This window comes from Schistocerca piceifrons, chromosome 5, assembly GCF_021461385.2.
Source record: "Schistocerca piceifrons isolate TAMUIC-IGC-003096 chromosome 5, iqSchPice1.1, whole genome shotgun sequence".
NCBI classification, from domain to species: Eukaryota; Metazoa; Arthropoda; class Insecta; order Orthoptera; family Acrididae; genus Schistocerca; species Schistocerca piceifrons.
The window spans coordinates 78,503,334-78,531,019 of record NC_060142.1 but is presented as its reverse complement, the minus strand read 5'-3'; the positions used below and the strand labels follow the sequence as shown (position 1 = coordinate 78,531,019).

At 41.2% G+C, this 27,686-nt stretch overlaps 1 protein-coding gene across 2 annotated transcripts in view; it reads right to left on the bottom strand.

The window, feature by feature from the left end:
• LOC124799324 (neuronal acetylcholine receptor subunit beta-3-like) overlaps positions 1-27,686 on the bottom strand; it is a 255,312-nt gene that overhangs the window by 89,424 nt on the left and 138,202 nt on the right. The window lies entirely within an intron of this gene.

The window sequence follows — 27,686 nt, the reverse complement described above, 5'->3', positions numbered from 1 at the left end:
TGTACTCTGCTGAGTTCCCACAGAAACAGTATTATTTAAACAGTCACAAATGAGTGCTTGGCCTATGTCGTAACCTGTATTACTGTTGTCCATTCAATGTGTTCAGTGCTACATGCCAACCTGTACTTCACTGAACCTAACTTTGGGTCTATAAAGTACCACAGTCCATAACTTGTGTTTGCTCTTGCTATAACAAATGTGGTGACAAGTGACGGTTACATTTTCTGCATGTGTTAGTGTCAGCGCTAAGTTAACCAACAAACATCTCAATGGAAAAAATACTCAAATGTCTCATTGCCCAGCAGCAAATTTTCACAGAACAACAGCAGGCTCTCACCACCACTCTCACTCCATTGTCACCTGTGTGTTTGCAGCAGGTTACTTTCCCATCAGTGCAACCATTGCCCTTTGCAGCATATAATGAATCAGCTGAAGATTGGGACTCCTACAAGACACAGTTACGCCAACATTTCCAGGTTTTCCCGTGTGTGACACGAACATGTGTGGGGCTTTCTTCCTTTCCTGGCTTTTCCTGTGCATGTATCAGTTGTTGTGCCACACAGAATTGAAGCAAAGGAGGTGGTTCATGAGTCATGCCAGTACAGCTTGTTCAGGAAGAGCAGTTTCGTGTAAAATAAGGACCCAGGTTTGAGTGCAACGGAGAAAACTATTTTGATTCATCAAGGAGTTTTACAACCATGTACACTGGATTGTAGAGTGAAATTTTCACTCTTGAGTCACCAGTTCATTGTCAGTAATACACATCCATAGTGTAAAGAACATTTTTTACAGAAACCATTTTACATTGCAAGCCAGCATTCGTATTCACTGAGGATAGAATGAGAAAAGTAGTTGGTAAATTATCTCAAAACCTGGGGGCCTTTAGATGTCAGTATAGTAAACAGACTTTGAGACTGTAAGTACTTGTCACTGTATGCTTAGTAGGTGAAGTCATTGCTGCAGATGGTTGAGAGCAGCTGTAAATCCTTCAAACAGCTATAAATTCAAGCTTGAAGCCTGCATGATCTCAATGTAAAAAGGAACCAGATTCTTGAAATAAACATAGTTTGTGTAACAGAACTGGTTGCATATAATGTAGCAAGCATGTGAAAGAAATGCAGCATTAAAGGCAGAGACACAAAATATATTTCAAATCAGTTATTAATGAAGAACCAAAAACCGTGGAGGGAGAACTGAAACATATGTGCACATTGATGGAGTTTACATACTGACACAAAACTGTTGATGCAGAGCATCAGCCATAACAGGCTTATACACTCCTGGAAATGGAAAAAAGAACACATTGACACCGGTGTGTCAGACCCACCATACTTGCTCCGGACACTGCGAGAGGGCTGTACAAGCAATGATCACACGCACGGCACAGCGGACACACCAGGACCCGCGGTGTTGGCCGTCGAATGGCGCTAGCTGCGCAGCATTTGTGCACCGCCGCCGTCAGTGTCAGCCAGTTTGCCGTGGCATACGGAGCTCCATCGCAGTCTTTAACACTGGTAGCATGCTGCGACAGCGTGGACGTGAACCGTATGTGCAGTTGACGGACTTTGAGCGAGGGCGTATAATGGGCATGCGGGAGGCCGGGTGGACGTACCGCCGAATTGCTCAACACGTGGGGCGTGAGGTCTCCACAGTACATCGATGTTGTCGCCAGTGGTCGGCGGAAGGTGCACGTGCCCGTCGACCTGGGACCGGACCGCAGCGACGCACGGATGCACGCCAAGACCGTAGGATCCTACGCAGTGCCGTAGGGGACCGCACCGCCACTTCCCAGCAAATTAGGGACACTGTTGCTCCTGGGGTATCGGCGAGGACCATTCGCAACCGTCTCCATGAAGCTGGGCTACGGTCCCGCACACCGTTAGGCCGTCTTCCGCTCACGCCCCAACATCGTGCAGCCCGCCTCCAGTGGTGTCGCGACAGGCGTGAATGGAGGGACGAATGGAGACGTGTCGTCTTCAGCGATGAGAGTCGCTTCTGCCTTGGTGCCAATGATGGTCGTATGCGTGTTTGGCGCCGTGCAGGTGAGCGCCACAATCAGGACTGCATACGACCAAGGCACACAGGGCCAACACCCAGCATCATGGTGGGGGGAGCGATCTCCTACACTGGCCGTACACCACTGGTGATCGTCGAGGGGACACTGAATAGTGCACGGTACATCCAAACCGTCATTGAACCCATCGTTCTACCATTCCTAGACCGGCAAGGGAACTTGCTGTTCCAACAGGACAATGCACGTCCGCATGTATCCCGTGCCACCCAACGTGCTCTAGAAGGTGTAAGTCAACTACCCTGGCCAGCAAGATCTCCGGATCCGTCCCCCATTGAGCATGTTTGGGACTGGATGAAGCGTCGTCTCACGCGGTCTGCAAGTCCAGCACGAACGCTGGTCCAACTGAGGCGCCAGGAGGAAATGGCATGGCAAGCCGTTCCACAGGACTACATCCAGCATCTCTACGATCGTCTCCATGGGAGAATAGCAGCCTGCATTGCTGCGAAAGGTGGATATACACTGTACTAGTGCTGACATTGTGCATGCTCTGTTGCCTGTGTCTATGTGCCTGTGGTTCTGTCAGTGTGATCATGTGATGTATCTGACCCCAGGAATGTGTCAATAAAGTTTCCCCTTCCTGGGACAATGAATTCACGGTGTTCTTATTTCAATTTCCAGGAGTGTATTAGTCTTGAGTCTGTATTACAAATAGCATTTAAACATAAAGTGTAATTTTTGTTGTTGTGGTCCTCAGTCCAGAGACTGGTTTGATGCAGCTCTCCTTGCTACTCTATCCTGTGCAAGCTTCTTCATCACCCAGTACTTACTGCAACCTACATCCTTCTGAATCTGTTTAGTGTATTCATCTCTTGGTCTCCCTCTACGATTTTTACCCTCCACACTAGCCTCCAATACTAAATTGGTGATCCCTTGATGCCTCAGAATATGTCCCACCAACCGATCCCTTCTTCTAGTCAAGTTGTGCCACAAATTTCTCTTCTCCCCAGTTCTATTCAATACCTCCTCATTAGTTATGTGATCCACCCATCTAATCTTCAGCATTCTTCTGTAGCAGCACATTTTGGAAGCTTCTATTCTCTTCTTGTCCAAACTATTTATCGTCCATGTTTCACTTCCATACATGGCTACACTCCATACAAATACTTTCAGAAACGACTTCCTGACACTTACTCCATACTCGATGTTAACAAGTCTCTGTTCTTCAGAAACGGTTTCCTTGCCATTGCCAGTCTACATTTTATATCCTCTCTACTTCGACCATCATCAGTTATTTTGCTCCCCAAATAGCAAAACTCATTTACTACTTTAAGCATCTCATTTCCTAATCTAATTCCCACAACATCACTTAATTTAATTCAACTACATTCCATTATCCTCATTTTGCTTTTGTTGATGTTCATCTTACATCCTCCTTTCAGGACACTGTCCATTCAGTTCAGCTGCTCTTCCAGGTCCTTTGCTGTCTCTGACAGAATTACAATGTCATCGGCGAACCTCAAAGTTTTTATTTCTTCTTCATGGATTTTAATTCCTACTATGACCGAGCGAGATGGCGCAGTGGTTAGCACACTGGACTCGCATTCGGAAGGACGACGGTTCAATCCCGCGTCCGGACATCCTGATTTAGGTTTTCCGTGATTTCCCTATATCACTTCAGGCAAATGCCGGGATGGTTCCTTTGAAAGGGCACGGCCGATTTCCTTCCCCATCCTTCCCTAACCCAAGCTTGTGCTCCGTCTCTAATGACCTCGTTGTCGATGGGACGTTAAACACTAATCTCCTCCTCCTCCTACTATGAATTTTTCTTTTGTTTCCTTTACTGGTTGCTCAATATACAGGTTTAATAACATTGGGGATAGGCTACAACCCTGTCTCACTTCGTTCCCAACCACTGCTTCCTTTTCATGCCCCTCGACTCTTATAACTGCCATCTGGTTTCTGTACAAATTGTAAATAGCCTTTCGCTCCCTGTATTTTACCCCTGCCACCTTCAGAATTTGAAAGAGAGTATTCCACTCAACATTGTCAAAATCTTTCTCTAAATCTACAAATGCTACAAATGTAGGTTTGCTTTTCCTTAATCTATTTTCTAAGATAAGTCGTAGGGTCAGTATTGCCTCACGTGTTCCAACATTTCTACGGAATCCATACTGATCTGCCCCAAGGTCAGCTTCTACCAGTTTTTCCATTCATCTGTAAAGAATTCGTGTTAGTATTCTGCAGCCATGGCTTATTAAACTGATAGTTTGGTAATTTTCACACCTTTCAACACTTGTATTCTTTGCGATTGGAATTATTATATTCTTCTTGAAGTACGAGGGGATCTCGCCTGGTTCATACACTTGCTCACCAGATGGTAGAGTTTTGCCAGGGCTGGCTCTCCCAAGGCTATCAGTAGTCCTAATGGAAGGTTGTCTACTCCCTGGGCCTTGTTTCGACTTAGGTCTTTCAGTGCTCTGTCAAACTCTTCACGCAGTATCATATCTCCCATTTCATCTTCTTCTACCTCCTCTTCCATTTCCATAATATTGTCCTCAAGAACATCGCCCTTGTATACACCCTCTATATACTCCTCCCACCTTTCTGCTTTCCCTTCTCTGCTTAGAACTGGGTCTCCATCTGAGCTCTTGATATTCATACAAGTGGTTCTTTTTTCTCCAAAGGTCTCTTTAATGTTCCTGTAGGCGGTATCTGTCTTACCCCTAGTGATACATGCTTCTACATCCTTACATTTGTCCTCTAGCCAACTCTGCTTAGCAATTTTGCACTTCCTGTCGATCTCATTTTTGAGACGTTTGTTTCTTTTTTGCCTGCTTCATTTACTGCACTTTTGTATTTTCGCCTTTCATCAATTACATTCAATATCTCTTCTGTTACCCAAGGATTTCTACTAGCCCTCGTCTTTTTACCTACTTGATCCTCTGCTGTTTTCACTATTTCATCTTACCCATTCTTCTTCTACTGTATTTCCTTCCTCCATTCTTGTCAATCGTACCCTAATGCTCTGCCTGAAACTCTCTACAACCTCTGGTTCTTTCAATTTATCCAGGTCCCATCTACTTAAATTCCCACCTTTTTGTAGTTTCTTCAGTTTTAATCTACAGTTCATAACCAATAGATTGTGGTCAGCGTCCATATCTGCCCCTAGAAATGTCTTACAATTTAAAACCTGGTTCCTAAATCTCTGTCTTACCATTATATAATCTATCTGACACCTTCCAGTATCTCCAGGCTTCTTCCATGTATACAATCTTCTTTTATGATTCTTGAACCAAGTGTTAGCTATGATTAAGTTATGCTCTGTGCAGAATTCTACCACGTGGCTTCCTCTTTCATTCCTTAACCCCATTCCATATTCACCTACTACGTTTCCTTCTCTTTCTTTTCCTACTAGTGAATTCCAGTCACCCATGACTATTAAATTTTCGTCTCCCTTCACTACCTGAATAATTTCTTTTATCTCATCATACATTTCATCAATCTCTTCGTCATCTGTGGAGCTAGTTGGCATATAAACTTGTTCTACTGTGGTAGGCATGGGCTTCGTATTTATCTTGGCCACAATAGTGCGTTCACCATGCTGTTTGTAGTAGCTTACCCACGTTCCTACTTTTTTACTAATTATTAAACCTACTCCTGCATTACCCCTATTTGATATTGTATTTATAGCCCTGTATTCATCTGACTAGAAGTCTTGTTCATCCTGCCATCAAACTTCACTAATTCCCACTGTATCTAACTTTAACCTATCCATTTCCCTTTTTAAATTTTCCACCCTACCTGCCCAATTAAGGGATCTGACATTCCACACTCCAATCCAGAGAACACCAGTTTTCTTTCTCCTGATAATAACGTCCTCCTGAGTAGTCCCCACTTGAAGATCCAAATGGGGGACTATTTTACCTCTAGACTATTTTACCCAAGATGATGCCATCATCATTTAACCATACAGTAAAGCTGCATGCCCTCGGGAAAAATTATGGCTGCAGTTTCCCCTTGCTTTCAGCCTTTCACAGTACCAGCACAGCAAGGCCGTTTTGGTTAGTGTTGCAAGGCCAGATCAGTCAGTCATCCAGACTGTTGCCCCTGCAACTACTGAAAAGGCTGCTGCCCCTCTTCAGGAACCACATGTTTGTCTGGCCTCTCAACAGATACCCCTCCGTTGTGGTTGCACCTATTGTACAGCTATCTCTCTTGCTGAGGCACGCAAGCCTCCCCATCAACGGCAAGGCCCATGGTTCATGGGAGGGGGAGGGGGGGGGGGGGGAGGAGGAAGTGTAATAGTATGCCATAAATAATGGATGCAAAATTAGAAGATTTATGCTGAAAGCATGATTGGTATCCACATATTTGCAATCATAGGAAATTGTGCAGTGAAACTACATTGGCGAGAACTGTACTGTATGGATGCATGCTGCACATGTCTAGAGCACTCTGCTTTGTTTGCATGAGTGTATGCAAATCTTCTTTTGGACAATTGTTGTTGTTGTGGTCTTCAGTCCTGAGACTGGTTTGATGCAGCTCTCTATGCTAATCTATCCTGTGCAAGCTCCTTCATCTCCCAGTACCTACTGCAACCTACATCCTTCTGAATCTGCTTAGTGTATTCATCTCTTGGTATCCCTCTACGATTTTTACTCTCCACACTGCCCTCCAATGCTAAATTTGTGATCCCTTGATGCCTCAGGACATGTCCTACCAACCGATCCCTTCTTCTAGTCAAGTTGTGCCACAAATTTCTCTTCTCCCCAATCCTATTCAATACCTCCTAATTAGTTACATGATCTACCCACCTAATCTTCAACATTCTTCTGTAGCACCACATTTCGAAAGCTTCTATTCTCTTGTTGTCCAAACTATTTACTGTCCATGTTTCACTTCCATACATGGCTACACTCCATACAAATACTTTCAGAAACGACTTCCTGACACTTAAATCTATACTCGATGTTAACAAATTTCTCTTCTTCAGAAACGGTTTCCTTGCCATTGCCAGTCTACATTTTATATCCTCTCTACTTCGACCATCATCAGTTATTTTGCTCCCAAAATAGCAAAACTCCTTTACTACTTTAAGTGTCTCATTTCCTAATAGTAATAACAACTTAATGTACTTATTAGTATGTTAGCTTTCATGATATCAATTAGTCTATCAAGAGTACCTGATTTTCTCTATTTGGGTATTAAGAAGTTGTAAACTAATACCTTGAACATTACACAGGAAGGAGATATGTTCAAAATAACTGACATTATACATGTGTATCTATTGTAGTTAGCCAACTACTGTGAAACCAGTGTAAGGAGAAAGAAGCCCAAGTCCAAGTATGTTTGTGCATTTACTGAAGTCACTGCAGCTCCTGCACCCACTTACATTTGTAGCAATTTATTAAACATATGCAAGTCAATAAATAATTTGTTCAGAAATACAGTCTTTGTAGAGATACAGTTTATGCCCATCGCTACTACTGTGTTCACCACATTTGACGAGGAGTTACATACTGATGCAATGTTCCCTTTCTTTTGACACTTGTTACCGAGCGAGGTGACGCAGTGGTTAGCACACTGGACTCACATTCAGAAGGCTGACAATTCAAACCCTTGTCTGGCAAACTTGATTTAGGTTTTTCGTGATTTCCCTAAATCACTTCAGGCAAATGCCAGGATGGTTCCTTTGAAAAGGCATGGCCAATTTGTTTCCCATCCTTCCCTAATCTGACCTTCTGCTCCATCTCTAATGACTTCATTTTTGACAGGACGTTAAGCACTAATCTCCTCCTCCTCCTCCTCCTCCTCCTCCTCCTCCTCCTCCTCCTCCTCCTCCACCTTGACACTTGTTGCAAACAGCTCAAAGCTTAGGGCACACAGCAGTACGGGCAAGATGGAAAGAGGGGGCACACGGCCGCTGTTGTGATGTGGTCCATTGCTGGTGTGACCGTAACTGACACTGCCCCATGTGACACTGAGTCAAAGGTTGTACTGCTGCTATGGCTTCTCCAGCATCCTGAACATTTGCAGTGTGCCTAACAGGAGTTAACTGAGCAACTTCTGATACTTCCCTCCGTGCAGCAATCTGATTGCCTTCAGGTCTAACATTTCAAAGGACTATGCTATATTGAGCACATCCATAAGTGTCAGATTCTGACACTGGAGTGCTTTTTTTTCCTTTTTTTTTTTTTTTTTTTTTTTTTCTTATCCAGGGTCAGACAAATAATAACATATGCACTATGTGACCAGTGTAGGATTTGTGATGGGTACAAGTGCCAAATTTACAATGATGGCCCAACCCATGTAATTCTGCAGCCCAGGCTTTGTAAAATTGACTTGTGCTTTTCTGACAACAGTAAAATTCTACAAGCAGTGCAGTGACATGCATTCTGTCTTAGTAATAGGTTGAGGGAAGCTTGCACATTTCATCAAATGATAAGCTGGCCGGTTCTTGCAAAGACCCTATACTGCTTAATTGGGGGGGAAGATGGTTCCTTCAATAAATTCATGTCCAGTTTTACTTCTCCATGCTTGCTCAGTCTTAGTTTGTGGTACATATGTAATGACTACCTATTCAACAGGGTGTGAAACACCCATCTTTCTAACTAGCAGTTCTGCGGAAATGACTCAGCAAATAAATAGCTTGTCCACACTCTGAGGGCAGTTCCAAAAATAAAATTTCTCTCACAAGGGATGTCTCTTGGCTTGAACAGGAATTTGCATTTACATATTTGTACACAGACTTGCCTCGCAGTTCTAATCGTACCTGCAACAGCATGTGATTGTGTTGCTGTTAGCTTGTACACAGTGGTGCTTGCAGTCTTGAAGGAGGGGGAAGGGGTCAACATGCCAGTTACCTCAGTATGTAGTTGATGTGTTTAGTATACATGTGGTCAGTACTGTCATACATATTCAGAAAAAAAAGAATGAAATCATTAATGCTTGGGATTTTTAAATTTTGTGGAATTCAACATAAGAAGGTGTTGCCCAATGGAAGGCGCTAAAGGACTGGAGGGTAACACTTTTGTAATATTTTTGGCAGATCTGATTATTCAAAAACTTAAGTTATACTGAATAGGATAGTGGATGAGAAAATAACTTGTAGATGATAATGTGATTAATAGTCTTCTAGATCGTAGTGCTAGTTGCAGAGGAGGAAACAGTACTCCTCAAAGAGAAGTTAACAGTTGCAATGACTATGAACCACCACCAGAAAAGAAATTCAATCTTGTTAGTATTTTAACAAAGTTTTTGGAAGGATATCTTGATCATACATATGATGATTATCGTACACCTCCACATATAGTTGCGACCTACAGTTCATTATTGAAGACACATCCATCTAGAAAAAGCACATCGAACATGAAAGTATTATTTGATTATATGAAGGAAAATAGACATAACAAACATCTGTTTTGAGGAAACAAGGAAACCAAATAACTGGAAAGGAAACAACACATTCCATCCCAATTTGACTTAGCAAGGAATGAAGGAAAATGTGGCCTTTACTGGAACTTAAAATTTTGTGCAATGCAAAAAACAAGAGAAATTGGTCATACAGAGTTTAAGTGTTCTTCAGCTTTCATTGCAGATCTCAAGAAAGAATACAGAATGTCCATAGACACAACGCTGCTTTCATGACAGCCAGAGATCTACAGGGAGACCAAATGTTTGGCTGTCTGGGGCCTGTTTTGCCAAAGAACTAAAAAATTAAAAATTCTACTGAAGACCATATTCCATCAAATACACATGTGAAGGCTTGCGCTAGTGGATAAATATCAAAAGACCATTTTAAATCCTTTCTCATGAATATTGTTTATCAGAATGTCACAAATAACCAAAAGTGTACACTATTTTGTGATTCTTGGAGTTTTCAGAAGAACACAACAATAATAAATTATTCATTTGTGGGGAAAGATGGTGAATGCATGATCATTCCAGCAAAAACAACAAAATACATACAGCCTCTGGATGTATATTTCTTCCAGTAATATGAAAAATATGCTGGAAAGATAATAAACCCTATAAGGACTCTCTGCAGGGACTTTGACACAAAATTAGGAAATAGAATTTTCATAATGAAAATGCAATCTATTATTTATAACAAACTGTCTCCTCCAGTTTATCACCCTATGCTGCAATATTTCTGGCAAGTAGCTGGGTATGATACTCCCGTACATGTTGCTAAACAAGAATATGTTTCAAGTGGCATTTAAACTTGTTACACATATCATTTATTGTTTAGAAAGAAACAGAAGATAAGAATAACCCACTCATTGAAGGAGGTGGAGCTGGGTGTGAAAAAAAGTGTAGAAACAACCTGCAAATACCCAAACTTTATTTATCCAGTGCTTGAGAATGGAGCACTTAGTGACTTGCAAAGAACTTTAAGCATACTTCAAAGCTTCATGAAACTTTTTCTCACTGACAACCTCCACAAAATGATGAAAGGAAAAATGCATATCATTTGCTACATTTTCACTGTTCATGCAGTAAAACTGCCACATCCATGCTTGACATTTTAAATTATTGCTTCTTAACTATTAGATCTATTCACAACAAATTTCGCAGACAGTTACCACATATAGCACTGCAAGTGTTTGCAAAAATATATCATGGTACATCACATAGTTCAAAAAATATAAAGCTGTAACATTAAGCTGCTTGAAAACAAAACTGCAGGGTGAAATCTGCTAAAGATACAGGTGCAATATGTGTACAGATATGTGTGAAGTATGTGAAATATATGTGACATGTGCGTGTTCAGGCAAAGCTGCGCATAAAATGCTCCTTCTACATCCCTGGATCAATTTCAATCAAACTTGGTACACATGCTACTTAGTATCTGGGAAGAAATACTGTAGTGTAAGAATCACCAATATCCTATAGGGGTGGGGGGTGGTGGGTAGAGAGAGAAGGGAGGAGGAAAAGATGAACAGAAAGAGAGGGTGAAGATGAACACAGATATAAGGGAAGATAGACAGAGAGAGGGGAGGGAGAAATGCAAAGAAAAAAGGAGGAGGAGTAGATTGACAGATAGAAAGGGGATGGGAAGATGGACAGAAAAAGATAAAAGGAGAAGACAGAGAGTTTGGGGAAGCAGTGGATGGATAGAGAGGGGGGCAGGAGGAGATGGATTGAGATAGTTGGGTTGAGGAGGAGGAGAGAGAGGGGGTGGTGGGGGAAGGAGATGGACAGAGATGGGGAGAAGAATAATGGCACAGATAGGGAGAAGGAAGAGATGGACTAATAAAATTGGAATAAGTACATACGGATACTCAAGACAGTTCAGAAAATAAATGTGTTACCCAATATGTTCTGTCAGCTGATTATGAGACAAGCAGCCATGGAAGAAAGGAAAGGCAGACGCATTACTGTAATGGGGTTAACCACAGTAGTCCTTAGAGGTGAAGACAGAGCATTGCTGTTTTCACATGTCAATGCACTGGGAGCAATACAGCCTTCAGGAAGCTTCTTTGAGTTGACCTGCCAGCACTCGACAACAGCTGGACCTCGGTCATAGGCCTCTATTCCAGACATTTCTGCAAGACACAAAAATGCAGCATCTTTGTAAAAGTCAGCCTGGAACAGCTGCATTTAAACACCCTTGAACCAGAAAGTCATTATCAAATAGCTGGGAAATAGTAAGGTATCCAGTCCATGCTGGTCACCACCATACCGATGACACTTCTGCCACTACTATTACAGGGCCTTGAACCTCTATTCATCACCTGAGCATCCAGGCAGCTCAGCATTCTGACACCTCCATGGAACTATAATGCAGGAGATCTTTCCATTCCCACATCTGCCCAGGTATCAAAGACATCAATGGAGGTCTTGCTCACCCCATACCACTGGGAGGTTAGATGCAGCCTAAGATATTCATAGTAACAGCCACTCTTTATGATGTCAACCACACTGAAGGCTGGGCTGTAATGAAATGCTTCTCTGACACAGCAGCAGCTACCATGGTAGCACATGCTCAGCACTCTCACCTACAAGACTGAGCCTGAGATACTGGGAGACACCATTTTGCCTCACTTGCCATCAGTGCTACCAGCATCAAAGTCTAAAGAAAGTAAACAAACAGCAATAAAGAGATTCTTGCACTGAAATATAACTGTCATTGTTTAATAGAACCATGTCCAGATGGTTTAGTGGTTAGAGCATCTGTCTAGTGATCAGGAGACATGGATTTGAATCCCGACCTGGCACAAATTTTCAACTTTCCCCACTGCTGCAAATCAATGCCCACTAGCAACTAAATGTCATCAATTCCTTTGTGTCTTGACACAAAGATAGGAATTCAGGAGACCTGTGTGTGTGATATTGCATGTCCTCAGTTTCTGCAAGAGAAGACCATGGATGATCAGATTGAGGGTCTTTGTGAGATCTAAAAATACTCCACAGTATTCTTTCCTTCATCTATATAGCTACACACTTTGTGCTTCTGTGATAGCTGTTGTGGCGATGTGATATTTTCAAAATCTGTTTTATGTATCTATGAGGAAATTGGTTTTTGTGAAGAAAGGCTCTGAATTGTGCCCGCATCAATGACTCAAAAATCTTACTAAAATTATGAATCAGTGATTCTGGTCTGCAGTTTGATACTTCCTCCTTTAATTCTTTTTTTACGTGTAGATCTGATAATTCTCCCCTGAAGTACATTGGGAAATGAACCTTCTTTGATGCTTCAATTGATGAGATATTTAGTTGGTTTGTAGTTCAGTTTGGAGTGGGAGCAGTATGACCAAGATACAACACTATATAGTATGATAACAACTCTTTATTGCATGAATATTACACAGAAATAGAAATATGACTATTCTTCTTTAAAGCATAGAATGCACTGTATGAGCACACTGCTGGGTCAAAGATCATTCGCTGTAAAGTCACCTGTTAGCTATGTTATGTGGCATGGGGTTCCCACAGAGATGCTCCCACCCCCTGGCGCAAAGTACTGAACAGGAGTGAGGGGGGAGGGAGGGGGGGCAGGAAGATGATGGGGTGCTCCTCGCACTGTGCACAGATTGCCAGATTGTAATCCTGTAGGTATGCAGATTGGTGCAGTACACAGTCGTAACAGGATTGTTGTGGGGCATGTGGCAGCAGAGGTGTTGCATCGAGGTTGGGTTGTGGTATGTTGTCCTCATTTTCCATCATTGTTGCCATAGTGGGTAGTGATGTCTCAGGGATGGTAATGGTGAGAATCTGTTGGAAGATAGCCATGATGAGCAGCTCCTGTGTTGTTTTCATTAGGCAGTATATAAGAAAAAGTGAAGTGGTGGCTGATGAACTTGTTATCAGTGTCATGTTCAGTATGTTTGCCTTTGATGATGATAAAGCTGTCCATTAATTTCACACTCAGGTCATCAGGTTGGAAATCATTGGTGTCAGGCTTTACCATGAAGTCAGTGATGGGCACGGTGTATGCAGTTGCAGTGCCATTGAGATTGGCAGGAGCTGATGTATCGGCAGTGGATGGATGATCCTGAAGTGCCCACACTAGTTTTAAGTGGTTTACTGATACTGTGGTGAGTCTGCCATTGAGAAATATGTTGAAGACATGTGTTGCGTTTTAGCACCTTGTGCAGGCAGGCCTGTATATGGAGGCTGCAAAGTGGGCCATATTGTATCATCCTGGAGCATGTGTGGGTGCAATCTGCAAACATTTTATAGACAAGAAACTTACGGGTGCAGTGGAGTTGTGGTGGCATAATTTTCAAGTGAGCAATATGATCTTTAACCTTAATGATAAGTGCAAGAAGTTCAGTGGTGTCTGCCAATGGTACAAAATCAGTGGAAAGGGCAAGTGATTTGCTGAATAAGAGTTTGGCAAGGGTTGTGCTGAGTTCCTTCTTGTGTGCAGGGCATATGCGTAGAAGAACCTACAGCAATGGTTATCTCCAGTAACCTCCACTGCACACTAGAGCAGCCTAACAGGGGTGCCACAGAGAGTGTGTAGAGCACAAAATAGAGGGGATTCAAATTATCAGGCCTGATCAGTGTAATGGACACAGGGCATCTGTAACAAACAATCCAACTATTGATGAAAACTCTGGCTGTTGACTCTACCAGCAAGTGTGTAGAGGAACACCTTCTACCAATCATGTGACATAGTCAATGATTGATAGCATATACTGATAACCCTCAGATTTGAGAAAGGATCCCACAAAGTTGATGTGGACATGTTGAAACCACCCTTTCGGTATGGTAAATTGTCTGAGCGTGGTTGTGCATGTCATCCTACTTTTCTTCTCTGACAAGGTATACTTGAATGTGTCCATTCTCTGCAGTCTCTTTTGACATGTGGCCACACAAAATGGTCAGTAACAAGTTTTGTCATTGGTTGGATGACAGGATGTGCTAAACTGCCCATTTCACCAAAAATGAATTTCCAAAATTTCTGTGGCATTATGGAATGAGTTCGATTTCGTGTGATGTCACACAGGGTCTGTCTTGTTGTACCTGGTAGGAGGTGATTTGTGATCTTGGGGTTTAGGGTTGTGGCACTGAGCAGGTCTTGAATTTGTTTATCTTGCTGTTGTGCTTTTGCAAATGCATCATAATCGATACATGTGGAGACAGCATTGTTGTGTGATAAGTAATCAGCATAAAGTTGTCTGCACCCTTTAGGTGACATATGTTCATCAAGAATTGTGCAATGTAATCAAGATGTCAGAGACATCTCAGACATAAGTCCTTTGGATTGTGTCCGCTAGTTGTTGGCAGTCTGTGAAGATAATTTATAAGTCTGCCTTCGACTTCATAGTCAATGTCATTAAACTGGAAAATTGCCTCATAGACCACAAGGAGTTCATGATCATAAACTATCCATTTGCTTTGTGAGACAGTGAATCTGGGTGGTTTTTGGATGCCTGCCACCTCTTGCAGGAGGACTGCACTGACTAAAAATTTGCTGACATTCATCGATACTGATAACTGTGCATGAGGGAGCAGTTGGGCCAAGGTTGTTGTGTGGCTGAGGCAGTCTTTTAGTTTTTTGAAAGCTGTCTGCATACCAGTAGCCCCCTGCAGTTTCCATTTGCCGTTGGTGTTTTTACCTTTTCACGAGGCTTGTATACTAGCTTCATGTGGTAGGTGTCGCTGGTAGAAATTTGTCTCCCCAGGAAACAGCATAATTCTTGGTAGTCTTGGGGAGGGGCTTATAGATGCATGAGTTCTGTTCGTTGTGATGTTGGAGGGAAGCCTGCAGCATTAACTATGTGACCTATGAAGGTAACTTTGGGTTGTCATAGTTTGATTTTTTCATTCTTAATAATGGCATCATTTACAGAGAGAAGATTGAAACTTGTTTGAGGTGAACCTCATGTGTGTTGCTTTCTTGTAAGAAGATGAGGATGTCATACAAGTACGCGTAGCAGAAGGGCAGCTTGAATAGGATCCTGTCTAAAAACCGTTTCCATGTCTGGGCCGTGTTGCTGAGGCCGTATGGCAGAAAAGGTATTCAAACAGACCGAACAGTGTAATGATTACTTTCTTTTGAACATCTTCTGGGTGCATTGGCATTTGATGATAAGTTGTATACAGTTCAGAGCACTGAATACAGATGCACCCACAAGATAGTGAGTAAAGTCTTGTATGCTGAGTACTGGGTAGCTATTGATGATAATGCATGCTTTAATGATTCTGCAGTCAACACATAAGTGTAAAGTGCCATCTTTCTTCACTGCTAGTTTGATGGGTGAATCCCACTGGCTGTCTGGGAGTTTTAACTATCACTGCTTTAAGTAGTTCATTGACCATTGCTTTTGCTACATGGAGTTTTTTGGCCAGAAGTTGGCATGCTCTGTATTGAACCAGGGGCACTAGTGTGGTAAGGGTCCAGGGCACAGCACTGCTTGTGATGGCACATTGAGTGAAAGGAACTTGTGAAAGGTCAGTGAAAGGTCAGTGGGTGGCTGCAGGTGTGAGTTGGATGTGTGGGGTGGGGTGCACTTGTGCAAGTAACACATTACTGACCTTGTAAGTATGCAAAGGTTGCATAGTATGTGGTGCTTCCTGCGAGGCAGGTGGGGGTGTGCTGTGGCCGTGTTGTGTCTGTTTGGTGCAGTCGTCATCAGCAGCAGGAGTTGGTTGCAGATTTTAGAGATGGTGTCATTTTGTGGTGAATTCGTCAGACATTTCTTGTATTGTCAAATGTAGTGATTAATTATCCTCTTGGAAAAGAAGAGACTCTTGCAGGACATTTCTAAATAATGAAACTGATTTTGTTGAATTTAATCAATTGTGGTGATGCAATCGAGGAGATGATGGTAATGTTGATCTCTTTAGGTACTTTGTCATTTAAAGCAGGTGCAGTGATGTTATGTCACTTCTGAGAAAGGGCATCACCAATGATGCCTCAGGCTACTTGGCCGTTGGATTAGAGCTCCACTGGATATATCCAGCAGCAGCCCATAATAGCAGAGGAAATGGGCTTTGAGGATGCGTTCACTAACCTCTGCAATTTGGAAGTTCCTTGTAGGTGTCATTCCAAACCACAGTTCTAAGGTGCGTGTTTCAGAGACATAAACAGTGACTGTATACCTGTATGATGTGTGAAGCTGCATGGCTGCTTTGTTGCAGGCTGTGGTGGTTGGAGTCAGAGGTGCCCCACTAATATCTGAGACTATCCGAGTTGATGCAAAATATAGAGCCTGCTGTTATTTCACATTAAGGGGGCACGTAAACTATTGACACTTGAAACAAGGTGACTTGCGTGATAATCATGGTTCAATCCACCTATTGCAAGCCGAACAAATCTTTTGAGGTGTTTGCAGGGCAGGCAACAGTTATGGGTTGAGCTGCCGAACTGTATGCAATACCAGCAGTAGTGCAGGGTGGTGCTCAGTGGAGTGCACTTGCCAGTAGTTTGTTTTGTTGTCCCAGCTGCATGAGTGTCACTGAGCCAGGCAGAGGTTGTGATGTTCTGGTCAGCAGCAGTCGGATGTGGTCAGGCCAGTTCGGCAAGCACAGGGAGTAGTGCATGGGAAGGCTGATACTGCTGGCTGCATTGTTGTCAGCTAAATTGATACATTGTGTGTTTTGTGTAACTATGAAGATACTATCCATTAATTTGAGTTTCTGGTCCAGAGGTTCCCATTCATTGCTAATCATGGGGACTTGTACCTGAGGTGGGAGTTCTGTTAGCCACAATGTCCAATCAGGCAGTAACTGTTGGTGTTTGCAGTCAGAACCCTAGTTGAGACAATGTTCTATTTGTTAACTGTTCATTGTATGAGATCTGTTCAAAAAATTCCAGACCTTTGTCCACAAAATTTTTCTATGCTTACCTTTTATTATTGTGCAAGATATCCTTTGAAATACTCTCCCCCACAATTGATACGCTGCTCTCAACACCATTCCACTTCTGGAAGCAGCCTTGCTATGCCCCTTGCTGGATTGCATGAAGCACCATCTGCAAATTTTCTTTTATCTTGTCTATATTTGGAAATCTTCATCCTTCCAACAGGGTTTTCAACTTTGGAAAAAAAGGGGCACAGGGGCCAGATCTGAAGAGCACGGGATGAATGTGCAGGTGTATTATCATGGTGCAAGTGCCATGAATTGTCTCACCACATTTCAGGCCATTTCCTTCTCACATTTTCTCGCAGGCGTCAGAACACGTTCTGATATTACCATTGATTAACAGTTTGTCCTGTTATCATGAATTCATGATGAATTAATCCTTCAAAGTCAAAGAAAACTATCAGCATAGCTTTGACATTTGACCTGACCTGACAAACTTTATTTGTCTTGGACATTTCCCAACCCATTGTGAAGATTGCACCTTGGCCGCAGCATCATAACCATAGACCCACGTCTCATCACCAGTTATGATTCTCTTGCAGAATATCTCGTTCTCAATTGTGTGATCCAAAAGCTCTTCACAGATTGTGAGGTGAACATCTTCCTGGTCTTGGCTCATGAGCTGTGGGACAAATTTGGTGGCAACACAATGCATTCCAAGATGCTGTATCAGGTTTTCATGACATGAACCAACTGAAATGTTACATTCTTCTGCAATTTCTTGGACAGTCAATCTTTGACTGGCAAGCACAATTTCATTGATATTCCTGACTCGAGTGTCATCAGTAGAAGTCGAAGGGTGTCCTGAACAAGGGTCATTTTTAACTTCCATCTGGCTATTTTTAAACCATGTGAACCATTCGTAACACTGAGTATGGCTTAAACACTCATCACTGTAGGCTTTCTGTGTCATTTGATGTGTCTCTGTAAAGGTTTTCTTGAGTTTTATGCAAAATTTAATACAGATATGTTGCTCCTCTAACTCTGCCATCTCAAAATTAACAAACTGTGCGACACAATATTCTGCTCAATACAGCACTGAACAATAATTAACAGACATACAACAATGAACTTCTGGCAGTTACACATTAAGCACAGTTGTGTGCAGGGATGCCAACTGGATTTCACTCAATGCACCATTGGTGCAAAATTACAAATGTTCCAGAATTTTTTGAACAGACCTCATATATAACTTGTTGTAATTGCCCTTTGAATATCCTGGGGAAACTATGCAGGCGTGTTGATTTTGCTGTCAAATATTTACTTTCCATTGGTGGAGCCAAGATGATATCACTAATCATGACTGCATTTTCAACCAGGCTGGTGAGGAGTGTAACAAATTTAGCTGCACCACTCATGATGACGTTTGTGGCAAGAATGCTATCCACTATAGCGAACCCTAAGAAGGGCTGATCCAAACAGAATGGTGGAAGGTTGGGTTCAATGTCAAAGCATGAGATGTTGATATCAGTGGCTGGTTGAACCTGTAGTCATAGAAAATGTGCAGAGATGATCCAGGTGAATGCCCCTTTACCATACATGGCATGGTTGGTAGCACAAGCAAACTGTACAGATGCAGGAGTGGTTTTGTGGGCACTGGTTCGAAATTTAGGTCACACAGCACAGTAGGATCACTGTTCACGTTTGGTAGTTGTGGGTACAATCTGTCAAGAAGTAGGGATTCAGGACATACTGCATATGAATCAGCAGTTGCCTCAAACTTTCACAGTAGGTCCATGGTTGGACACCATTGCTCAGCACTGACATTGGTCGTCAATTCCCTGCACTGACACTTGTCACTGTCACTTTTAATTAAAACACTTTGTTGGAAATTCAGTTGTGGAGCACTTTATGGCACTGCATTGTGCTCTTGGGTGAACAATGCAAATTGTGAGGCACCAAGCCTGTAAGTCAGCCACACTGTTTTTGCATAGTAGCTAGTTCGGTATGTATTTGCTGTGGTTCAGGGCTGTCACAGTCCAGTATGGCATAGGAACAATAGAACTAAAGCACAACATGGTACAGTAAAATAATAACACTATACTTCATGAATATTATATGGTAAGACAGGCTCGAAAGCATACAGCACACTATACGAGCACATTGCCAAGTCAAATATCATCCACTGTAAAATAGTCACTAGTCAGCGATGTCACCTAACATGGGATTCCCACAGGTTTAACCTAAACATTTGTGCATTTTTTATTACTTGTTGGAAGGACCACCCCTACCACCTGAGTGTCTGTTTTTCACCTGCAGAATTATTTTACTCATCTCTTGTTCTTACCTGTTGTGCAGCAGTGTACTGGGTTGCTGAGTAAATTTGTGTCTAGTATTATGGTGCCAGTTGGGGAGATAAAATGCTTGTTAAGAATGTTACAAAGAGGTTTTTGGTCTTGTCACTCGACCTTCATGCCTGATATTTATTGCTTCCCTTTCTGAGCTCGCAGATGTTTTATGGTACTCGTTAATGATGTTTCAGGATGCATGATGTACATTTGTTGACCATGTTATTGACTCATTGTGGGTTTGTTTCCTAAGATCTAGGAGTTCTGATTTGAAACTTTTCTTGTTCTTGGTTCTGGTACATTTCTCTTTGAAAATTTGCAGCCCACATGATTTGCACCTGTATACAGGAGTCATGAATGTTCTGCCTCAGCTTGACTAATCTAGGTATTTTTATATTAATTGGACAATGAAAGCCAAAATGCCTCATTGAACAGAATTCATCTAATTTATTATTTAGTCCTTTTAACTGGTAGATACTGTCCAAGTACTCTCTACTTAAGAGTATTTCTGAACATGATTATGTCCTTGGTGGTTAGGTTTTGTTTCTGCTGAATTATTTTTGCAATTTCTGGTGAATCTACATTTAAGTAATCAGTTTGCAGGCAATAATGACCAAAAGTGGAACTCGATATTACTGAACTTAGTTCTATCTTCATCATCATATTTGCTGATTATTGCAAGATCCATTCTACTGTAATTTAAATCTACATCTCCAGGTATGTCTGCACGACTACTCTACAATTCACACCTAAGAGCCTGGCAGAGGGTTCATCATGTGACTTTCACACTATTCCTCTACTCTTCCACTCTTGACTGGTGCACAGGAAAATGAACACTTAAATTATTATATGTGAGCTCTAACTTTTCCGATTTTATTACAATAATATTTTCATTCACCCTATATAAGTGGGTGACAACAAAATATTTTTGCATTCAAAGGAGAACGTCAGAGACTGAAATTCTGTAAGGAGATCTCAACGCTTAGAAAAAGTCTGTTTTAATGACTTCCAACCCAGCTCACACATCACGTCTGTGACAAACTTTCCCCTGTTTTGCAATAGTAAAAAATGAGCTGTACTTCTTTGAACTTGTCTGATTTCCTCCATTAGTCCTCCCATATAAACACAGCAATACTCTAGCAGAGGACGGCAATCTCTCCAGTAGATTTGTTGCATCTTCTAAATGTTCGGCCAAAAAAAGGGTAGTTTTTGTTTCATCTTCTCCATAACATTATCTATGTGATCATTCCAATTTAAGTTGTTTGTGATCGTTATACCTAGGTATTTAGTTGAACTAACAGCCTTTAGATTTGTGTGATTTATCATATAACTGAAATTAAATAGATAACTTTTAGAACTCATATGGATGATCTCAAAATTTTCATTTTTTAGTGAAAATTACCACTTTTTGCACCATACAGATATTTGTCTAGATCTTTTTCAATTGGTTTTGATCTTCTGATGATTCTACTAGATGTTAAATGACACTATCAGCAAACAATCTAAGAGGGTGGCTCAGGTTGTCTCCTAAATAATTTATATTGATTATGATCAGCAAACGATCTACAACACTTCTCTGGGGAATGCCCAATATCACTTCTATTTTACTTGATGACGTTCTGTACGTTACTATGGACCGTGACCTTTCTGATAGGAAATCACAAACCCAGTCACACACAAATGAGACAATACTCCATATGCATGCAATTTGGTTAGAAGCTGCTTGTGAGGAATGGTATCAAAAGTCTTTTGTAAATCCAGAAATATGGAATCAATTTGAGATCCCCTGTTGATAGCATTCACTACTTCATGAGAATGAAGAGCTCTGTTGCACATGAAAGATGTTTTCTGAATCCATGCTGATGTGTGCCAATAGACAGTTTTCTTTGAGGTAATTCATAATATTCAAACACATTAAATATTCCAAAACCCTACTGCAAATTATAGTCAGTGATATAGCCCTGTTATTCAGTAGATTGCTCTTATTTACTTTCTTGAGTATTGGTGTGACCTGGGCAACTTTCCAGTCTTTAAGTACAGATCTTTCTTTGGGTGATCAGTTGTGTATGGATGCAAGCGATGCACCTATTATATCAGCATACTCTGAAAGGCTGAAAGCAAAGGGAAACTACAGCTGTAATTTTTCCCGGGTGCATGCAGCTTTACTGTATGTTTAAATGATGATGGCATCCTCTTGGGCAAAATATTCCAGAGGTAAAATAGTCCCCCATTTGGATTTTCGGGTGGGGACTACTTAGGAGGATGTCATTATCAGAAGAAAGATAATTGGCATTCAACAAATCGGAGTGTGGAATGTAAGATCCCTTAATTGAGCTGGTACGTTAGAAAATTTAAAAAGGCAAATGGACAGGTTAAAGATACATACAGTGGGAATTAGTGAAGTTCGGTGGCAGGAGGAATAAGACTTCTAGTCCGGTGAATATAGGGTTATAAGCACAAAATGAATTAGGGGTAATGCAGGAGTAAGTTTAATAACAAATAAAAAATAGGAGCCAGGGTAAGTTACTGTGAATAGCATAGTGAATGCATTATTGTAGCCAAGATAGACATGAAGCCCGTGCCTACCACAGTAGTAGGAGTTCACATGCCAACTAGCTCCGCAGATGATGAAGAGATTGAAGAAATGTATGAGGAGATAAAAGAAATTATTCAGATAGTTAAGGGACACAAAAAGTTAATAGTCATGGGGGACTGGAATTTGATAGTAGGAAAAGGAAGAGAAGGAAAAGTAGTAGGTGAATATGGACTGGGGGTAAGGAATGAAAGACCTGGTAGAATTTTGCACAGAGCGTAACTTAATCATAGCTAACATTTGGTTTAAGAATCATAAGAGAAGGCTGTATATGTGGAAGAGACCTGGAGACACCGGAAGGTTTCAGATCGATTATATAATGGTAAGACAGAGATTTAGGGTCAGGTTTTAAATTGTAAGACGTTTCCAGGGGAGATGTGGACTCTGACCACAATCTATTGGCTATGAACTGTAGATTAAAACTGAAGAAACTGCAAAAAGGTGGCTGGCCGCAGTGGCCAAGCTGTTCTAGGTGCTTTAGTCTGGAACCGCGTGACTGCCACGGTCAGCGGTTCTAGGTGCTTTAGTCCGGAACCACGTGACTGCCACGGTCAAACCGCGTGACTGCCACAGTCGCAGGTTCGAATGTGTGTGATGTCCTTAGGTTAGTTAGGTTTAAGTAGATCTAAGTTCTAGGGGACTGATGACCTCAGATGTTAAGTCCTATAGTGCTCAGAGCCATTTGAACCATTTTGCAAAAATGTGGGAATTTAAGGAGATGGGACCTGGATAAAATGAAAGAACCAGAGGTTGTAGAGAGCTTCAGAGAGAGCATTAGGGAACTATTGACAAGAACTGGGGAAAGAAATACAGTAGTAGAAGAATGGGTAGCCTTGAGGGATGAAATAGTGAAAACAGTGGAGAATCAAGTATGTAAAAAGATGAGGGCTAGTACAAATCCTTGGGTAACAAAAGAGATATTGAATTTAACTGATGAAAGGAAGAAATATAAAAATGCAGTAAATGAAGCAAGAAAAAAAGAATACAAACATCTCAAAAATGACATCCATAGGAAGTGCAAAATGGCTAAGCAGGGTTGGCTAGAGGATAAATGTAAGGATATAGAGGCATGTATAACCAAGAAAATTAAAGATAACTTTGGAGAAAAGAGAACCACTTGCATGAATATCAAGAGCTCAGATGGAAAATTAGTTCTAAGGAAAGAAGGAAAGGCAGAAAGGTGGAAGGAGTACATAGAGGGCCTATACAAGGGTGACATACTTGAGGGAAATAATATGGATATGGATGAGAACATGGATGAAAATGAAATGGGAGATATGATACTGCATGAACAGTTTGGCAGAGCACTGAAAGACCTGAGTTGAAACAAGGCCCCGGGAGTAGACAACCTTACATTAGAACTACTGATAGCCCTGGGAGAGCCAGCCCTGACAAAACTCTACCATCTGGTGAGCAAGTGTATGAGCCAGGCGAGATCCCCTCAGACTTCAAGAAGAATATAACAATTCCAATCCCAAAGAATACAAGTGTTGAATAGCGTGAAAATTACTAAACTGTCAGTTTAATAAGTCACAGCTGCAAAATTCTAACACAAATTCTTTACAGACGATTGGAAAAACTGGTAGTAGCCGACCTTGGGGAAGATCAGTTTGGATTCCATAGAAATGTTGGAACACGTGAGGCAATACTGACCCTATGCTTTATCTTAGAAGATAGATTAAGGAAAGGCAAACCTATATTTCTAGCATTTGTAGACTTAGAGAAAGCTTTTGACAATGTTGACTGGAATACTCTCTTTGAAATTCTGAAGGTGGCAGGGGTCAAATTCAGGGAGCGAAAGACTGTTTACAATTTGTACAGAAACCAGATGGCAGTTATGAGTTGAGGGGTACGAAAGGGAAGCACTGGTTGAAAAGGGAGTGAGACAGGGTTGTAGTCTAATTTGGATGTTATTCAATCTATATATTGAGCAACCAGTAAAGGAAACAAAAGGAAAATTTGGAGTAGGAATTAAAATCAATGGAGAAGAAATAAAAACTTTGAGGTTTGCCAGTGACACGGTAATTCTGTCAGAGACAGCAAAGGACCTGGAAGAGCAGTTGAATGGTATGGACAATGTCTGGAAAGGAGGATATAAGGTGAACGTCAACAAAAGCAAAACAAGGAGAATGGAATGTAGTCGAATTAAATCAGGTGACGCTGCAGGAATTAGATTAGGAAATGAGACACTTAAAGTAGTGGAGTTTTGCTATTTGGGGACCAAAATAACTGATGATGGTTGAAGTAGAGACAATATAAAATGTAGACTGGCAATGGCAAGGAAAGCGTTTCTGAAGAAGAGAAATATGTTAATATCGAGTTAGATTTAAGGGTCAGTGTAGCCATGTATGGAAGTGAAACATGGATGATAAACAGTTTAGACAAAAAGAGAATAGAAACTTTCGAAATGTAATGCTACAAAAGAATGCTGTAGATTAGATTGGTAGATCATGTAACTAATGAGGAGGTACTGAACAGAATTGAGGAGAAGAGGAATTTGTGGCACAACCTGACTAGAAGAAGGGATCGGTGAGTAGGACACATTCTGAGGCATAGATTATATAGCTTAGAGGGAAGGGTGGAGGGTAAAAATCATAGAGGGAGATCAAGAGCTGAATAAACTAAGCAGATTCAGAAGGATGTAGGTTGCAGTAGTTATTCGGAGATGAAGAGGCTTGCACAGGATAGAGTAGCATGGAGAACTGCATCAAACCAGTCCCTCGACTGAAGACCACAACAACAACTACTCTGAAAGGAATCTAATTAGTATACAATCTGGACCAGAAGAGTTTATCATGTTATCTGAGTTGCTTTGTTACACCAAGGATATCTACTTCTAAGTTACTCACATTGGCACCAGTTCTTGATTCAAATTCTGGATTATTTACATCACTTCTCTAGTGAATGAATTTTTAAAAAACCATATTTCGGAACTCTGCCTTAGTGGCAATCAGCGGTAACACTACCATCATTATTGTGCAACGAAAGTAGTGATTGTGTCTTGCCGTTGGTGTGCTTTACATACAAACAGAATCTCCTTGGATTTTCTGGCAGTTTTTGAGACACAACAAATTGTGGAAACTGTTAAAAGCATCTCACATTGAAGTCCACGCTAAATTTTGAGCTTTTATAAAACTTTGCCAATCTTGGGAATGTTGCATTCTTTTAAATCTGGCACGCTTTTTTTGTTGCTTCTGAAAAAGTGTTCTGACCTGTTTTGTATACCATGGGGGATCTGTTCTCTTATTATTTTGTTTGGTATTAGCCGAGAAACCCAGCATTTCCTGAGTATTTATTTATAGCTGTACTCAAACTTCATAGATATGGAATTTATTTTAGACTTATAAAGCTTCTTAGCACATTGTTTGAAATAGTATGATTGGGGAATGAACAAAGAGCTTGTTTGGTTCACTGACACAGGAGACAGCTACATAGAACTGACTGTGTGAGAAGCAACTGACACTAAAGTCTATACTCGCAATACACAGCGTCTGGCCTTGTGCTTTGTTTATGGTAATGCCATAACATAAGTTCACCATCAACTGCACATATTTAAACCACAATTTTAAACTGTTAGGAAACAGAGTGATCAGGGATATACGTATAAGCTCACTCGTCTGAGCCATTTCCATCTCAAAATTTCTCTTTCTGTGGTGTTACATTGGAAAAAAGTAATTTTAAGCCTCTCTGTGTGAACAGTTATGAGGAGCAAGTTAATGCATGAAGCTCTCAATCAGGGATATGTCGGACTTTGCTTTTGGAAGGAATTTCCAAAGAGTAATTTAAAGCCAGATATTCTCTAGCCCCAGCAAGTCTTGCCTCACAGTCTTTTTGGATTCTTAAGATCACACAGTCCTCACAGTGTTTGAGACATTCGGGTGTGTTCAGAAAGCCTCAATCATAGTCTAGGCCCAAAAAAAAAAAGAACAAAATCAAATTGTTATGAGCAGGCACCCAAATCAGAAAGAAAACTCAATAAATCAATTTTTCTAGCAAATAATATAAATAAAACTTATCAAAAGTAGTAAAGCAATGTTGTTAAGCTTTTAATACACAAAGTGAAATCAGTAAATACATATATCCTAGCTAAGTAAATTCACCATTATTTTGTATCCATAAGGATAAGATTGTGGCACTTATTTCTGTCATTGACATAAACTTCTGAAAATACATCTCTCACTTACAAGCTGTGTGTGCTATGAAACTAACAGCGCCATCTACTGGTTCTTTGGTGTACTATGCTGTGACAGTTAAACACCCAAACTGCTAAGCTGAGCAGACAATTTTGTATAAAACTTTGGATCACCAATTTTGATGGAATAAAGCCTATATGGAATAAAGCCTATATGTTGTCCCAAGCCATGCTAAAGTTATGTGTGAAAACCCCATGAAAATTCATCTAGTAGTTTTCGAGATTAGCATGTTCAAACAGACAGACATGATGGTTTTAGAGAAAACTTTAAATCATGATACCTCTTTTTCTGTGATGCAATTTTGATGAAATAAAGCCTTTATGTTGACCCAAACTAAGCTCAAGTTACCTGTGAAAACTGCATGAAAATTTGTAGAGTAGTTTTGGAGATTAGTGTGTATGACAGACAAACAGAAAGACTTGACAGTTTTACATTTTTAGTATAGCTAAATTTCTCAATACAATTTCTTTGAATTTAAGTCACACCTTGTCTACACATATACAGGGTGTTACAAAAAGGTACGGCCAAACTTTCAGGAAACATTCCTCACACACAAAGAACGAAAATATGTTATGTGGACATGTGTCCGGAAATGCTTACTTTCCATGTTAGAGCTCATTTTATTACTTCTCTTCAAATTACATTAATCATGGAATGGAAACACACAGCAACAGATCATACCAGTGTGACTTCAAACACTTTGTTACAGGAAATGTTCAAAATGTCCTCCGTTAGCGAGGATACACACATCCACCCTCCGTCGCATGGAATCCCTGATGCGCTGATGCAGCCCTGGAGAATGGCGTATTGTATCACAGCTGACCACAATACGAGCACAAAGAGTCTCTACATTTGGTACCAGGGTTGTGTAGACAAGAGCTTTCAAATGCTCCCATAAATCAAAGTCAAGAGGGTTGAGGTCAGGAGAGCGTGGAGGCCATGGAATTGGTCCGCCTCTACCAACCCATCGGTCACCGAATCTGTTGAGAAGCGTACGAACACTTCGACTGAAATGTGCAGGAGTTCCATCGTGCATGAACCACATGTTGTGCCGTACTTGTAAAGGCACATGTTCTAGCAGCACGGGTAGAGTATCCCGTATGAAATCATGATAACGTGCTCCATTGAGCGTAGGTGGTAGAACACGGGGCCCAATCAAGACATCACCAACAATGCCTGCCCAAACGTTCACAGAAAATCTGTGTTGATGACGTTATTGCACAATTGCGTGCGGATTCTCGTCATCCCACACATGTTGATTGTGAAAATTTACAATTTGA